Here is a 16,427-nt window from a genome sequence, read left to right as displayed (position 1 = left end):
AACCCCCTCTTTACTCCTCTTTCCTTTCCTTGCGATGCTGCTCGTTCACGATGGCCTTGCTTCGGGGTGCATTCCAATTAGTAGACGGCGTAGGAAGTGCTCTGTACAGCTTGACTTACAATAAAAGCGTGGAGCAATGTAGGGACAGGGTCAGACGCCGACACCGCAGCTTAGCGCATGGTTTAAGCGCCATTAGATAGCCACTATCTCAGCGCCCTTTTTAAAGATATCAAACCAACATCACAGAGCTACCACGCCTGCTACGGCCGCACGTAATAAAATTCATTACCATTATACAAGTGAGGCGGCTCGCAGATCCCACTTAATCCCGGTGGTTTGCAAAATGCAAGGCAAAAATACAAAATTGCTTACCAGGTATTTCCCCTGAAACTAAAAAGATATAGTTGCACAGTTTTTGTTTTCTGGCTGGGCTAACCGATATAGGAAGACGCGCAGCCACGCAAGACTGCCAACGGAATTTACTTAAGGTGTCCTTGAAATGACAGCGCAACAAAAAAACGACCAGAGGGAGGACGACACGCGCAGGCGCTGACTCTCAATCGAAGTTTATTGTTGTGAAGTCTGGCATACAGCATACGCCTTACTACAACCGATGTCAAGACCGGAAAACTGCGTAAGGGAAGGGTGCATGGGCTGTCCTTATTGCCATTGTTTGTTGCGCTGTGAATTAAATGATAAGAAAAAGCAGCTTTTCCGAGCATCAACGTTGACAAGTAAGGGTGGCTCCGTTTTGTCGCGATTTTTGAGATGTACGGGGTGTTACGACGATAATAGGAACACTTTAAACTTTTAAATGCAGAGCATTTCTTAGCCTCGCCTGTTCCTGCGTCGGACGGTGTCAACAGTTCCGCGTCCGCAGCAGGTGCGCCTCTCCTTCCCTCCTCTCTCTCAACAGCAGCTGGCGCGCGCATGCGTCGTAGTCAGCCCGTTCGCTCCGTCGCGGTCTCGGCGTAACAGGTGCGTGATAGCAGCGCGGTGGGGCGTGGAAGGGCGCGCTGCTTGCGCATGCGCGCTCTTCCCCCCGTACTGCTCTCCCTCTACTGCGCGCGCTGCAAATATAGCGGCTAGCGGTCGCTCGTGTTTCAGTCACTGCGTTGCTTCTTCCTTCCTTGGTTGACGCTCGTGCCCACGTTTACTCGCGTCTGCTACTCCAGCATCACGGAAGGAGCGATGGAAGCCACACTGCCTTCAATCAGTACTGAGGCCCCAATGCTCTGCATTTACTCGTGTTCCCCTCGCGGGAAGGCGCGGGAATTTTTTTTTACCTAAGCGAACCCCTGCTCGGTTTGAGTTCAAACTTCCCACGAAGGTCGCACTTTGTGGTCTGTTTTGTTTGACACCGGAAACAAGGACGTTACTTACCTGTTTATTGTGAAAATAAATAAAAACGATTTTCACCTACGGAAAAATGGCGTCCGATTTGGATGCGCGAGCCAGAGCAAGCTGACCTCGGAACGACGTCTCCACCTGGGGTATGCAGAGCGAAACAGACGATGGGGATTCCCGCTGCTTCCATGGCAGGAAAGAGCCAAATGGGGTAGCAGACGATCAGAAAATGCAAAAGCAAATTAGGAAACAAATCCAACGTTTATTGGCAATGATGAACCGCGGGAATATTTTATTATGATTGGTATCAGCTGTTATACGACTATTTGGGATTATCATAAACTAGGGACGAAAGAGATTTTTTGATCGTCTGCTACTTCATCTGCTACTTCATACAGTGAAGTGCTGTGCATACCCCAGGTGGCGCCGTCGTTCCAAGGTCAGCTTGCATTGGCTCGCACGTCCAAATTGGCCTCCATTTTCCCATAGGCGAAAATCGTTTTTTTATTATTATTTTCAGGATAACCAGGTAAATATCACCGTTTCCGTTGTCAAACAAAATAGACCATAAAATGCGACCTTCGTGTGAAGTTTGACCGCGAACCGATCGGCGGCTCGCTCAGGAAAAGTGTTTAAAGTGTTCCAATTATCGTCGTAACACCCTGTATGTGAAACTTAATCCCAACTGGACCCGAAAACACCGATAGGGTTTTTTCTGCAGCGGTGCAGTTCTGTTGCAGTTCGCAAGGTTTAGCGACGTTCTCTTCACGACATTCTCGGTGGCATATTTCACCCGGACGCACGATGCGGCTACGGAAAGTAGCTCGAAGAACCGGCTAACTTCATTTAATCCGGGAAGGCACATTTGATGTAGATATCGACGCTACCTGCGGCATTGTATAAATGATAAGAAGAATGCGAAATGACAAAATTATTCGCAGTGCGTTGGAAACAGGCTTGAACAGCCGAGTATTTACTGAGCAATATGCGCTGGAACTAGAAAACCCTTCTTCAGGCTTCTCCTTGTTTTTCGCGTATGGGATCACTCACATTTTTGGAAAAAGTACTGTGTTGTAGGTTTTGCTTCCTCTCCTCCTTCAGGAATGCACCGCCGTGTCTTGTGTTGCCATGAGGGACGGGGCATACTCGAAGTCGATACTATGTGCACTTTATGTAGAAGATATGTACGCGATATATACACGACAACTAGCAATGGCCCGCTGTGGGGCTTAGAAAATGCTCGCTGGGGTCCAAACGACGTCGACCGGACTCCTTCTCGCTACCAACAGCAACACAGACAGCAAAGGAACCTCTTCCTCTTGAAAGACAGAACATATATACCCTCCGTGAGAGAAAGAAAAAAGCTAAAGCGAAACAAGCAAAAATGAAGGAAGCTCACACTAACGCGTACGACGTGAAGGTAGCGAAGATATACGCAACCTTCAGGACCATCGTGAAGGTTTAAGTCCACGATTGCAGCCGATTTGCTTCTTCGCTGCAGCAATGGCCTTTACTCCATCATTGTTGCTATAAGTGCGAGCTTCCTTCATTATTTTGAAAGTGAGAATCGTTGAGCATTAGCTTGGAGGGGCGTACGCTATGCCGTGTCTTTCTCGTAACGAGTAACGCAGAGGTTTTTTGTGTTTTTTTTTACCAATCCTGGCCGATCTCCCTAAGTGGGTATGCTTGGCTTGACAAATGTTGACCGGACGAGCTGGGCGGTCGCCTCGAGGCACGCATCGTACGAGCAGTTGGCCTTTTCTTTTTTTTTTTTTCAACTATCGGGCGATCGCAGAAAACTTGGCCAATCTCCCTAAGTGGGTATGCTTGGCTTGACAAACGGGCGCCCGGGACGCTGGGCAGAGAAACACACGGAGAAATATACAATTTCTCCTTTCGCTCATGTACTTATTGTGATCACGGGTTTCGTTTACTTCTGTCAGAGCAACAAAATAAATTTCACTCCTCGCTATCCTTTGGGAATTTTCATTCGTCAACCTCCTTTTCCCGTTCCCGCAAGTAGCGGGCGCTTCTTATCTGTTGATGTTCCTGCTTTTAATTTTTTTTTTTGTAAGTTAAGGGCGCGCCCACAACAAGAGTTCTGTCATTACGCGCGTGGATACGGTATTATATCCATGCCCGTCCAAGCACAATTACATACGAAGTTTGTGCCAATACACGAGCCAGCTTTGAACGCGATCAGTTTGTTTTTCTTTCTTTGTTCCGTGAAGCACGTTCTGTAGGCGTACCTGCGACCATAAAGCCTTCCAATCGAAGCATACCACTTCGGCGAGGACCCCTCCAACGCCACGCACGTCAACGGGGATAAGACGAGCCCCGCTGTTCGCGAAGGAAGTTTTCCCGCCACTTAGGCATTCATAATAAGCCTCCCCCGAGTAAGTAAAAGACAGAGAGAAGGCTAGAGGGTACCTCTGCCTCCGGTAGTTTGGAGCGGCATACCTGACGTCAAGGGGGAATTTCCTCATCTAGGAAAACGTGCAAGAGGCCACGTTGCTCGGCTACGAGGGTAGATGAACGTTCCACGGCCCCGCACCAGCAGCAAAGAAAGGCGCAGTGAGATACGGGGATAATGAAGGGACTGGGGATGTGAATGCAGGCGGCGCGTTCAGCTGGTACGAAGAGTACGGCACTTCTTCGCAACGTCGTTTCCTTGCTGCGTCGTATACGTTATTACAGGCCTGCGGGTAGCACAAGACCTCCCGACCAACCGCATGTTTCGTAGCACTGTTCTGTGCCAACCTGGGGGATCGTGTTACTTATTAAATCTCGTTGCCCGCATCAAGAAATAAGCGTACCCAGTTACCACAACTAAACATTTACAAAACCACCCACGAAAAATGTAGAAAATATCGAATTCACTCGGCATAAATGTTTTTACTTTAACTTCGAAACCTTCACGAACAAAAAAATATGAAGGCATTTGTTTTCCTCTCCGTGAACTTTCCTATATTGCTAGAGAAGCACACATCATTACGCCAGAATACTAGAATTTTTACAGAGAGAAAAAAATGCGCGCCAATCCACCCTCTGCAGGTGTTTTGAAAGGGAAGCTGTAAACGGCACCCACAACAATTACTCATGCTACGTCACTTGAATTCACACACGTGGCTCTACAAAGAGTGAAACGGGAGACTAGTGAAATGAACTTAACCCCACCCTTTATTACTTCAAAGCGGTAATTTTTGATAACGTTAAATCAATGCATGATTCATGAACGGGGGTTGGTTTAGTTGTATTAGTGACACGCATGAGTGTAAACTCTTTTATATATAAAACTAAAAGAAGCTCAAACCCCGTGTTAAACGATCTCATTTCTCCTCCGTCTCTGCGTGCGCCGACTGAGGCGAAGAGATCGGTGGCAGAGACGACGCAGAAGTGCGATGCTGTGCGCTGGTGAGAGCTCCCTTTAATATTGTTGCGTCCTGTCAAACAGGAACGCAGGGAAGTTGTCTTCACGAAGACGCGAGGGCAAAGTATTTATTAGGCGAGATGCCTAACTTGCCAGGTGAAGCAGTCAGAGAGCACCGGTTGGTCGTTAGCAATGTGGCGACCACAAACCAAGCACACGAGCCGCTAGCTAACGCGCTCCTTCTTCGTCCTCTGCTGTGCCGCATCACACGGCACGTACCCACGCGGGGGATTAGCATGTCCGTTAGCATGTCCGTTCTCCTTAACAATGCTGTCATCCCACAGTTTGGCACGTGACAATATTTATAACTCCTAGCGCATGCGCAAGGCGCGCACACGGCCGCTACACGTGCCGTAGGCGGAGCGCACAGCGGCGCGACAGGTCGCGTGACGCTATCACGTTGCATTCAGCGAGAACGCTAGGGGTAAACCCGCAGATGTGCTCGGTGAGTGCACTGTCTGCTCACCCGTATCAGCTTGGGGTCGTAGCTCAATCGGTAGGACAACGAGCTTTCACCCTGTTTCTGTATTCGTTCCAGGTTCGATACCTGGCGGTGCCAGTAACTTCTATTTCTTATTCGTGGGAGTTTTCTGCTGACACCAACGGTCGCAACACAACCCTTTGTGGGGTAGAGGTAAAAAGCTTCGCTATAGAAGTTAATGATACGTTACGTGCGTTACTTTCTAATGATAGCGGAAGGAGCAACGCATTCCTTTCATTCACAGCTAACGAGAAATATTTACGCTATTTCTTTTCATCTGAAGTGAACATAGCACCGTAATGTATACGAGCGCAGATACCAGAAATCGATTTCGTCACCCGTGCAAGACCCGGGAACTTAAACCTGCTCATGTCTTTCGCTTCACTTCCGTATCTTCCGCAAACTTCTACAATTCGGCCAGTATACCTTCCTCTGCACTTCTTTTTTTTTTTTTCAGCGCTTCCTTAACGAACGGTAGGGAAAGTCCCACTCAGTGTGCACGCATAAAAGGGCTGAGTACTCGCCGCCGGCGAAAGGAGGCCCTTCGCTGGACAGCACGGTTTCTACACTCAGTCGTGGTCGTCGCCACGCGCGCAGGAGACCCTGTCCCTTTTCCCGCCGTTTTAATTAGCGAGCAAATTAGCGGCCGCGTCTTGACTTCCGGCTTCTTGCCTTGATGACCTCGTAGAGATCGCGACGCTAGGAGTCTAAACTCTCATGGACCGGACGCGCTTCGCATTGCACCTTAATCAGATTACGAACGATTAGTGTCAGCGCTGCAAATTCGAATCACCCAGTTTTCGGCCGGTTGTCTCATGAGTGAAAAGGCCGTTTTATTTGAATTCCGCTTCTTTTTTCCTATCGGCATGCGCCCTCACGAGCCGTCAGCAAACGCCGACGGGCCAAGGTTAAGCTGAAACCGCTATGCCCCTGTGCTGTGGTACAAGGACAAATAACACTATGCCACATAAGATTCCCGATGGCGCAAGAACAATAAAATTGAAGCAAGTGAGTTCAAAGCGAAATCGCGTTAATGTGTGTTTGGATGGTAGTCGAACCAGAGGACCCGGTATACGAGACGATCATTAATTCTCAACGCCACGACGGCTCGTTGCCTTTAGGTGAATAAAGGTGGACCTAGTGAACACGCCGTGCAATTATATATACACGTGTCCTTGAGACCCAAGTACGGAGCCCTACGTGGGTAATTTAAGCGCGTGCTAACTGCAGAAGATTCATTTAGGCGCTAAATGTCCCCCTTGCTTGGCATTCAACAGTGACGCCCTCACGCAGCGTCCTGAAATCGGACATCGCTGCATGAAACGGCGATGCGGACGCGGTTAAGTGCCAGCCTGACGTTACGCCCAACGCTAGGCTTTAAACTCTAACGTCGTCAACCGGTACCCGCGGCTTCACGTTAGATGAGTTCGACGTTGCTTTGCACGTCGTTGGGTTCAGCGTTACGTCTACCTTACGTTAAGACTCCACACAGGCCTAACGAGGCCATTTGGCGAAATCCCTCAGTCAGAGTGACGAATAGTAGTAAAAGACGCGAAGGAAAAACGATGTTGAGGGTACAGAAAAGACACGGGACCTGCGCGATGTCGTATCCATAGACGCAGCAGTCACCAGCGATAGAGGGTCCTATGGCGGCGGCGCTTACAATACCGGCACCTCCGTCCGGCGATGGAACCCTAACGCTTCGACAATCACTACATCCTATTTACTACAAAATTATTAGGACTTAGGTTTCCTAGTAATTTTCGTTACTGAAATACAGGTGACAATGCATGGAACAATAAATTTAGACGTTCTTAACTTTTAAAAAAAATGTTTATGCTGTACTTTTTTTTTTTCTTTTTTGCTCCCGACACAATTATCATTGCCTCTGCAGCCATATGCCGTCCTTTCGTTTAGTCTCACAGGCGTTTGGTTCACGCTCCACACTCCGCACTCGCTAAAACCGACTGCTACTCCAGAACTACGCCGCTGCTCCCCCTCTACGGGCTCCGTGTCCCCTCGTCGGCAGGACCGGGGCTATGGTTGCTCAGAGGGCTTTCAACGGCTTCAGCGCATTGTCTTGGCTTGTCTATGGGCAGTGGCTAACGAGGGTGCAGTGAACTACAAGGCTTCTGGACCCCCTCCCCACTGCTCACTTTTCTCGCCAGAAGCGCCAGCGCCTCCGAAGCTCCCCTTGACACCGCCGTTCCTCCTCGTCTCACGGACAGTCTTTAGCGGCTCCATAAGTGCGTAAACACTCCGCCTCTGTTCTCATGGCCTAGTTGTCTTGGCCTGAGGGGGAATTCTAACTGAGGCAGCCAGCAATTAATTCAATGCGAAGGCTTGCTTCGGAGCCTCATTTAGGTCGGCGCAAAGGCGTCATTTCAGAGAGGCTGCGTTGTGTTGTGGCTAGTTTTAGAAATCCCGTAAAGATCGCGTACTTTTCCCGGGAATTTCGATGCCATTACAGTTGTTGCACTTTCTGAAACGTATTCTATCAGCCAGTGTATCTACATAGCTATACCAAACGTCACACGTTATGCCAGAAAGCGAGTAAATGTTACAGGTTGCTGCATGCTAAATCCTTTCGTACCGACGTGCGCAACAACGATTTCTTAATAAAATGTTTTTGTTTCTCGAAAAAATTGCAGGTAGCAAGAGCGCATGTTTCTAGGATCTTACATCTCACAATAAAATATGCCTTAAATTTATTATCTGGGTTTTTTCAACAGTTTTGTGATGGTTTTTAGCGCGTAAAAACGATTGCAAAACAGGGATGTTTTTTTTCTCTTAAAAATACAAGTTACATGAAGATTAACAGAGTTCCAGAAATTTTAAACGTAGTAACTTTCATTTGGAACCTCCTCAACGAATTTTATACAGACATCGTTTTACGTACTAAAGTATACATCGTAGAGCCTGGCGTAGTTTTTTAGTACGAAACAGTAATTCGGCTTCCCAAAGCCGTTCGGAGGTCGCCTCACCTTTGAAGGTGTCTTGTGGAAAAAGGCAACGGCTGCAGGAAAGAAAAAAATAGAGAGAGACAGGGGAGATCTAATGAAGTGAGTGGGGGAAGGGGAAAAAGAGGAGGTTAAATTGGCACCGCGAGCTTACGGGCACACATTGCTCGAAGTCTCCTCCTTGGTGTCTTAAACCCGACTTCCAGTTCAGCGCCAAGTCTGTTATCCCCTTGAAACCGAAGCAATGTCACCGTCCTTAGGTAAAGCTTTAGAGATATAGATATGATGATGATGATGATAATGATGATGATGATTCTTAACGCCTTCCCCTTTGTAACGAAGTTGCACAGCGACTTAGTCGTAACGCCATTGTGCAATCGCCTTGCCAAAAAGGACAAGAAAAAGAAAAAAAAACCTTTATGGATTTTTTGTGCTATTCTGACTTCTTTGTTCGCATGTATTCCTAGATTCTTCTCGGCTATTTTCCCACCAACATTCTAACCTTCTTTCACTTACCTCTACTGCTGTTCAATTCACTTTGCCGTTAACGTTAAAGCAAGGGCTTCCGGAAGCTGGATGTCTTCCTCACTGAGGGCTGGACGGACACCTTAACACTCCGTTACAATATGTCGCATGGTTTCTGGCTGCCTGCCGCAGCCTTCACACAGTTCTTCCTGTACCCGCTCACGGATAAGCGTTTTTGTCCGCAAGCAACCCGCCCGGGCCTCAAAAAGCAATGCACTCCTTTGATATCATCAACAAACTTTTCCCTTGTGATCTCCCTCTTCCAGATTCTGTAGATATCTAATTGCTTCTTCGCGTTCATCTTCTTTTTCCAGGTCGTTGTCTCTGATTCTTTACCTTCATTTTTTATTGTCTTGGTCGTTTCCCCTGCGCTTCCAGGTTCCAGGTTCCAGGTTTCAGGTTCCTGCGCTTCATTTTCAGCTTTCCAGTTCTTTTCCACCACTGTGTGTCCACGCTTTTCATAAAACACAGCTTAGATGCGCTACCTGAGCTTAGCATGCGTGCCGCAATACCACGAAATGACTGGTTGCGTCCAAAAAAATCTTTTTTTAAGTAACTTTATCATCCCAAGTATTTGAAACATGGCCATTTTTCTTTACCCTCGGCGTGATAGGTAATACTACCGTGACCGGAAATGGTGGATCTCTCTGTAAACTGTCCCGGCACTACTAAACCTCCTTTTCTCACCCTTCATTTATTGGGTCAATTTTTGAGTGGAACAGGTTTGCTGCCTTCTGTCTCGCCACCCTACCGGCTCCTCAAAATTGAGTGGTCCTGCTGACACCGAAGACCTCCATGAAAATGTTCCGTGCGTCGTTGTGACCACATTGTGCCAACTTAAGTTCTGAGTTGTTCCACTATAGGTGTGGAATAGGCACCGAAATACTTTCTCTCCCTTGTTTCATTTTTGAGTTACAATCACCCCGATTGCGAAGCTTAACTCGGCTACCACCACCCCTTCGCTGGCGAACTAAATCTTCGGACTTTGACCGAGGCGTGGGCTAATTGTTTCCCGACCCCTATCGCTTCCGGTCTGCAACTTCTGTTCCTAATGACCACGCGTCCGCGCCGAGCAACGGCCGAGTGATGACATCGTCCCTCGCTTTCTGAACACACAGTGAACAGTGTTATCCGCACTCGCGGAGTGTGCACTCGTACTGCGCGCTTCACTCAAGCACACGGGCCGCGCCTGAGAGACGACCCGCGTAACAAACACGAGGCTATCAACGCGCCCGGTGGAAACACCCTGCATACCAGTCATTTCTTGCGCGGCGCCTGCAACAGGCACGGCGAGGCGCGTGCGGTTTCGTCCTCGTCCAACCGACCGACTGGCCCGTCCCTTCCTCTGTTCTTGAACGGCTCTTGCGACTAGGGAATGAGCTCCGCTTTTGGAGAGAATGCGCGCCTTCGTTAATTGTGTCGTCGGCGCTCATGCGTTTCCACTCGTCTCACTCCTCCCCTCCTGCTTCACTCCGGCTCCCCGTGTCGTGCGTTCGTACTCCTCTTCCTCCTCCTTCCAGTGTCTGTGTCCTCTTCTGGCCTGACTCTCGCGCCGGTAGCAAGCTAGCGAAGCTTTTAATTGCGTTCCGCTATGGTTCTCCAAGAATCCTGGCACATTACCGCCACGTCGGCTCTGGCGTTTAGCTCGCGACTGCGCTGCCAGCAGCGTTGTTCTGAGGAGACACTTGCAATCTTCCTCCTCCATCTCCTCCTCCACGCCCGCTCTTTCCCCGCCATCTTTCATCACTGGCTCCCTATGGTCCCCCACGACGCAATGTCCGGGAATGGCTGGGCACGTCTTTATCATCGCATGATGCGAGCCCGTCTGTCGGCGCCCGCCTTCCCGCCCTCGTCCTTGCCGGCGCTCTCGGGCGAGTCGTTCTTCACGGGCCGACGCCCGGAATGCGCGCAAATGGCCGACGCCGCGCTGATGGAGGGCGGGTTAAAGTCGTAAATGGTTCCCGACGTGTTACTTGTGCCGACACCGCGGACCGCTTGCGTCTCCTGAAGGATAGCTTTGCTCTTGAGGAGGACGCGCGCCGCAGTGAGTTTCGGGAGTGAAAGACTGAAGGCCACGTCGTGGACGGTTCCGGCTTGCGTCAGTTTCCAAGCCGTCGTCTGCGTTAGATTGCACCGAGGTGTACACGTCAGGGTAGTGCATTCTTTTTCACATGATGTATTTACATTTCAGAACAAAAGATGTCGAGCAGCCTGCAGGTTTTAGTCGAGCTTCCGGATACGGACAAACAAGACCGAACTCTAAACCTTTGAGGGTCAAAATTTACACGTATCGAGATTAGGTTTGAACGATCGTGACAAAGATTTTTAAACTGCCTGAAAATTTTGACAGCCTAATTTTCTTTTCCTTAGTAATTGCCTGTTACTTCGGCAGGAAATTAAATATCAGCAGGATGTAACCTCGCTTTCCCAGTACGTCGATTTTCTTCCCTACCGATATTGGACGCGAAGCCCCATCGCGGTCGTTGATTGTTGAACGGATGGAGCACGCGAAAAAAAATGCATTTTAAAGCGAAGCTTTGTACGCCTTACCGTTGGCGATATAGTGACGCCAAAACGCACTGCAGGAAAGACACCTTTGCACAATGGTTTCCACAAAGAAATAAAACATTTCCGGTGATCGGAATCGAACCTGGGTCTCTCGCGTTATGAAGCCTACGTCTATCCGATTACGCCATCACCACTTTTTTTTATGTATTACTATTCCGCCATCACCGCATTCGGGTCGCCCAGCATTTCCTTTGGGTTTGATACGCAGACGTTGGCTTTGGACTTTGGCTGAGTTGAAGTAAACTTTGGCTTTGGGCTCTGGCAGTTTGAATTTTGGACTTCGATTTTACTCAATTTGCATTAAAAAAGCTTTGCGTTTTAACCATCTTTCTCTCAAGAAAGGGGCTTTGACTTGTTTGCAAAAAGAATCAAGCGCTATGGCGGCAAAAAAAAATGTTACAAGAAAGAACGCACAGAAACTACTATGCTGGACAACTCTACGTGAATCAACAAGTGGGAAGACCCATGACATCCTGGCTGCTCTTTCGCTGCCGCCGTCACCGGGGAAATCAGCGTTGACACTCGCGCAAGCACAGATAATAACAGTGATGGGTCAGCCATGTCACTTCATGTAACTCTTTTGTTTCACTCAAAAAGGCAACGACCGAGAGTGGTTAACCAAATCTGAGTGGTCTAAACTCCCCGAACATAAATGTTGGCTCAACTAGAGTAGAGAGCCCGAACCTAGTATTTTTTAAGTGCAGGGCAATTCAATGGTTCACCTTGTCGTCGTAGCTTGTTCGCTGCCACGCTGCTCGATGTCAAGCAACTGCCGGAATCGGGCGGTGCGGTGAGATTACGGACCCAAGTACAGAACTCCCGGTCACGCTGTTTGAGGCACTAGGAGCGCGCGCACTGGGAAAGCGGGAAATTTGAAATGCGTTGGACAAACCTCCGTTCAGTTCATCAGGGGAGAGGTGAGACAGGGCGGCGAGGAGCGTGATGGGTGGTAGCAATGAGCGGATAACGGCGCCACTCCCCATTATGGCGAATCACTGCTCTGCACTACCGACAGCTTTCACGTTGAGTGGAACGGCTTAAATTTTTTGTTAACGTTTTGCTTCTGTTGTTTTCCCCGATGCTCGCGCCAGCACGAGGCAGTCCTTTCCTTGGCCTTTTGTATTTTCTCTAGTTTAATAGCGCCTTCCCTCAGCGCTGTTTCTCACTTCACCCTTTTTAATAATTTCCATAATTATCTCAATGTAAACTTTTGTAAAAGGAACGCTGCGATGCTCGTTTATAGTACACCCGTGTTCAGCCTCAAACACTATGGCAAATATTTATCTGTCCTGCTAGCCATAGCACCAGTGCAAGTAGCTTAAAACAGAAAGAGCTAGAGAGAGAGAGAGAGAGAGAGAGAGAGAGAGAGAGAGAGAGAGAGAGAGAGAGAGAGAGAGTCTTTCATGAACCTGATGATGCCAGCCTGGCATAGATGCGCGGCTTGCTACGCCAGATAATTAATAAAAAACGGATGATTTTGAAATTTAAGGTGACGATGATGATGATCGGCATGGTCTCGTAGATCCCTTATAGGCACTGTCCTGGCCCTGTATTTCCGAGGAAAGTCATCAGAGATTTGGTTGCATGGCAAGTTCGTTTAGAACATGACCAGGGGCCCAGCACGTCGCTCAGTATACTTCGTGTTCACGCTTTTTGTTACAGCAGAAAAGCTTTCGTAAGGGTGCTGAAAACGGCTTTAAAACAAATAGGGTGGGAGGGGAGCTACGCCAGAAGAAACGACGCCGAAAAATTCATAGAAAAAGCCTGCCAGTGTGCTTTAAGATATGGTTCGCATATAGCACGCAATGGTCACCATCTTTTGTAGTTCCCAGTTTGACGTTAGCTGCGCGGGCACAATTTTATTGCATTGATAGTAGTACATCTTACTAGAATAAGATGTGGTTTCAAGCCGACCAGTAACCACGATCAACTCCAACGAAAATCAAAGCGCCTGAAAGGCTTGTGAAACTTTTTATACAAAGCAGACGAGTTCTTGCTCCCACTGGGCAACTGTTCTACGGTGCTCTTACGCTAACATCACACAGAAGCTTTCTTCGCGTCACGTACGTCTCGGTCACCTCCACAGATGGTTCCCTTAGCATTACTACAGCAACAAAACTCTCTCACATTTGCTGCGTGAGTGCGGGCTCCATCCTCGTTACACACTATGGTTATCCCGTGGTTGAGCTTTACGGCAAGGCACTCAGATAGCCAATTCATCCCATTAACTAAGCCAATTTGGCAAATGACAGGAGTGAGCCGACCATTTGGGTCAAAAATGTGATCTGCGAAGCGTAATGCTCGCATTGCGTGGTGCCACAACGCAGACAGAACTTTTGAGCAAAATCGCAGGCTCGGCATCGTCATAGCAGAACATTTATTCCCAGCTGCATGTGTTGGTGAGTAAAGTGCGCTATAGGGAAGCTTGACCACGGGATTTCCTTAGAGTGCAGTAACAGCGTTTTTAAAGCGGTCGGCTCCTCGATAGAACGACCAGGAAGGAGTGTACCAATAAGCATAGAATCCTCCTCCGCTTTCCTCTTCACACTACCGGCGTTTTCTTTTATTAGCCTTCCTCCTCGCGCTCTCCCGTAGCTTCACCCTTTATTAGGGGCGAAGCCCCAAAGAGGCTGAGGCTGTTGGCATCTCCTGTAGTCGTCGTAATCGCGTCGTCTCTTGTAGTCACGGTAGTACAACACCGGGACGCTCGTCTACGCCTCGCGCTGGAGCGCTTCGTAACGCGTAATAAAAAAACACCGGGACACTCGTTCACGCCTCGCGCTAAAGAGCTTCGTGCTTCAAAGACAAGAGACTTTTACAGCAAAGCTTCATACCTCTACCCGCCAACAGTTTCATCTCCGTTGGCGAAAACGCCAGAGTGCCAAGAATACACTTATACATTGCATGCTTCGCCCCTCCCCAGGTTTCACATTAGTGTAGATAGCTCGAGATTTTTTCATTGCCATACCGCTCTCTATCCAAGCACGTTCATGTCCCGCTGTTCTCTGCGTTCGCTCGTGCCTGTTGGTCACATCTCGAAAGCCAGGAACCGGGGCGTGTGAGGTGCGCTTTAAAAACTCATTGGCTCGATTTGAACACGAAACCTTAACTGCGCGCGGATGAGAAACCTTACAAAACGAGTTATCTTGTTACATGTTTCTAAACAACTGTTACCTCATGGTCAACCTGGACCTCTCCCCTCTTCCACTTTCCAAGGATCTACGGGCCAATAACCTTCTTCCCCGGTTAGCTGCCCCCATTGAAGCGCTATACCACACCTCCACCCGCCCACCCAGGCCCACCAAGCCCGCCACCCTCATAGGACCGTGAAACACACTCCTCCTCTGAAGGCTTTCTCTTTCCTCGGTATGCCACCGGAACGAATTGACAACTTATGGGGACGCAGTCGGCGTACGACTCATATTTCCTTCTAGAATAGCCAAGGTGCCCCTCAACATCACTCCGACAGCAGTCGTAAAGCGGCCTTCAGGTAGATGGGTGGTTGGCCTGCTTCCGAGAGTTTCCGGTACAGAGGACACATCTCGGCGGCTCGAACGGGGTTGCCGAAGCTAGAGCATGGCAGAAAGGAGCGCGGCGGGGTGGGAGTGGAGAAAGACGTGGGGAGGCCGCCCTGATTCCTCGTGTCTGGGCCGCTAGTTTTACAACTTATCCAACGGCTTCCTCGTCAGCGGAGTACACGGCTGCGTTTACGATGCCAGCCGACGTCTCCCGAACAGTCAACTAGTTCGTAATGCTCCGGCCTCCCATCCCACATCGACGTCAAGTAGACGGTGTCGTCTTCGACAGTGATCGCATTTCGCGCTCTGCCGTACGTCAGGTCTTCGCCTTTCCTCTTCGTTTCATCTCTCAACGTCCGTGAAGCTTTGTAATAAAAAAAATCCCGGTCCATCTCCACTAACGTGAAACCTGGGGAGAGGCCATGCAGTGTACAAGTGTTTTCTTGGCTTTGCGCTTTTTCCAACGTAGATGAAACCATTGGGGGGTAGAGGTATACAGCTTTGATGTAAGTCTCTTTGGGCACGTGGGCTGACAACAGGAAGCAAAGCCTAGCCGTTAAAGCCCTGCTTACATTTCTTGGTGACTCCTCTTTGGATTCTCGCCTCTAGGTTGCGACAAAATTGAACAGACTGCGAAATAATGTCTGAGCAGTTTCTTTTTTTTTTAAGTGCGAATGCACTTCTTAAGCGAGCCTGAAGCGTCCGCCGCCGTCCGCATTCCGCCGCCGTCCGCATAGCAACAGCTGCGGGTGCGCGCGCTCCTCGTCTTCCTTGGCAACGGGGGGAGATGGGCGCGCGCTGCCTGGCCGCTGACATGGCACATACCCACGTGGGGGATTGGCCAGGAATCGGGCGTGAGAAGGGCTAATGCACCCGCTTAAAGGAGTACTGACACGAAATTTCAAAGCTGAGATCCGCTCTAGCAATCAAGTACAACGACAACACAAATAGGTGTCTGTGCATGGCACATACCCACGTGGGGGATTGGCCAGGAATCGGGCGTGAGAAGGGCTAATGCACCCGCTTAAAGGAGTACTGACACAAAATTTCAAAGCTGAGATCCGCTCTAGCAATCAAGTACAACGACAACACAAATAGGTGTCTGTGAATAAATGCATCTTTCTTTCTTTGTAGTTGTGTGTGTGTGTGTGATCTCTCTTTCGCGAACATTACCGAACCGCGCAAATTCAACTCGTGCATTCGCACTTTCACATTCTTCCCCTCGGGGAAATGCGGGGAATTTTTTTTTTTTTTCATGGATGATAGTCATGTGCTTAAAAGTGAACTGTAGTCACCTGATTCAGCGCCCCGTTGTACGTGAGACGTTTATTGGTTTACTGCTTGTACATAGTTCATTTGTCGCTTTCATTGTCATTCCCCATACCTTCCATATTCATTCCTTTCTCTTTCTGTCCCCAGTACCCTCCCCCCAGAGGGAAGTAGCAGGCCCAAGATCAATTTCTCAGGCCGACCTATTCTCCTTTTTCAATAAACATTTACTCTCTCTCTCTCTTGCCTTTGAAGCACAAAGCTGCCTAGCGCGAGGAGTACACGATCATCCCGGTGTTTTTTTAGTATGCTTTACGTTCCAGCGCAAA

This window comes from Haemaphysalis longicornis, unplaced genomic scaffold, assembly GCF_048455015.1.
Source record: "Haemaphysalis longicornis isolate Haplotype H1 unplaced genomic scaffold, Haemaphysalis longicornis Haplotype H1 scaffold_8, whole genome shotgun sequence".
Lineage (NCBI taxonomy): Eukaryota > Metazoa > Arthropoda > Arachnida > Ixodida > Ixodidae > Haemaphysalis > Haemaphysalis longicornis.
The sequence above is the reverse complement of the archived record's forward strand: the minus strand, read 5'-3'. Positions refer to the sequence as shown.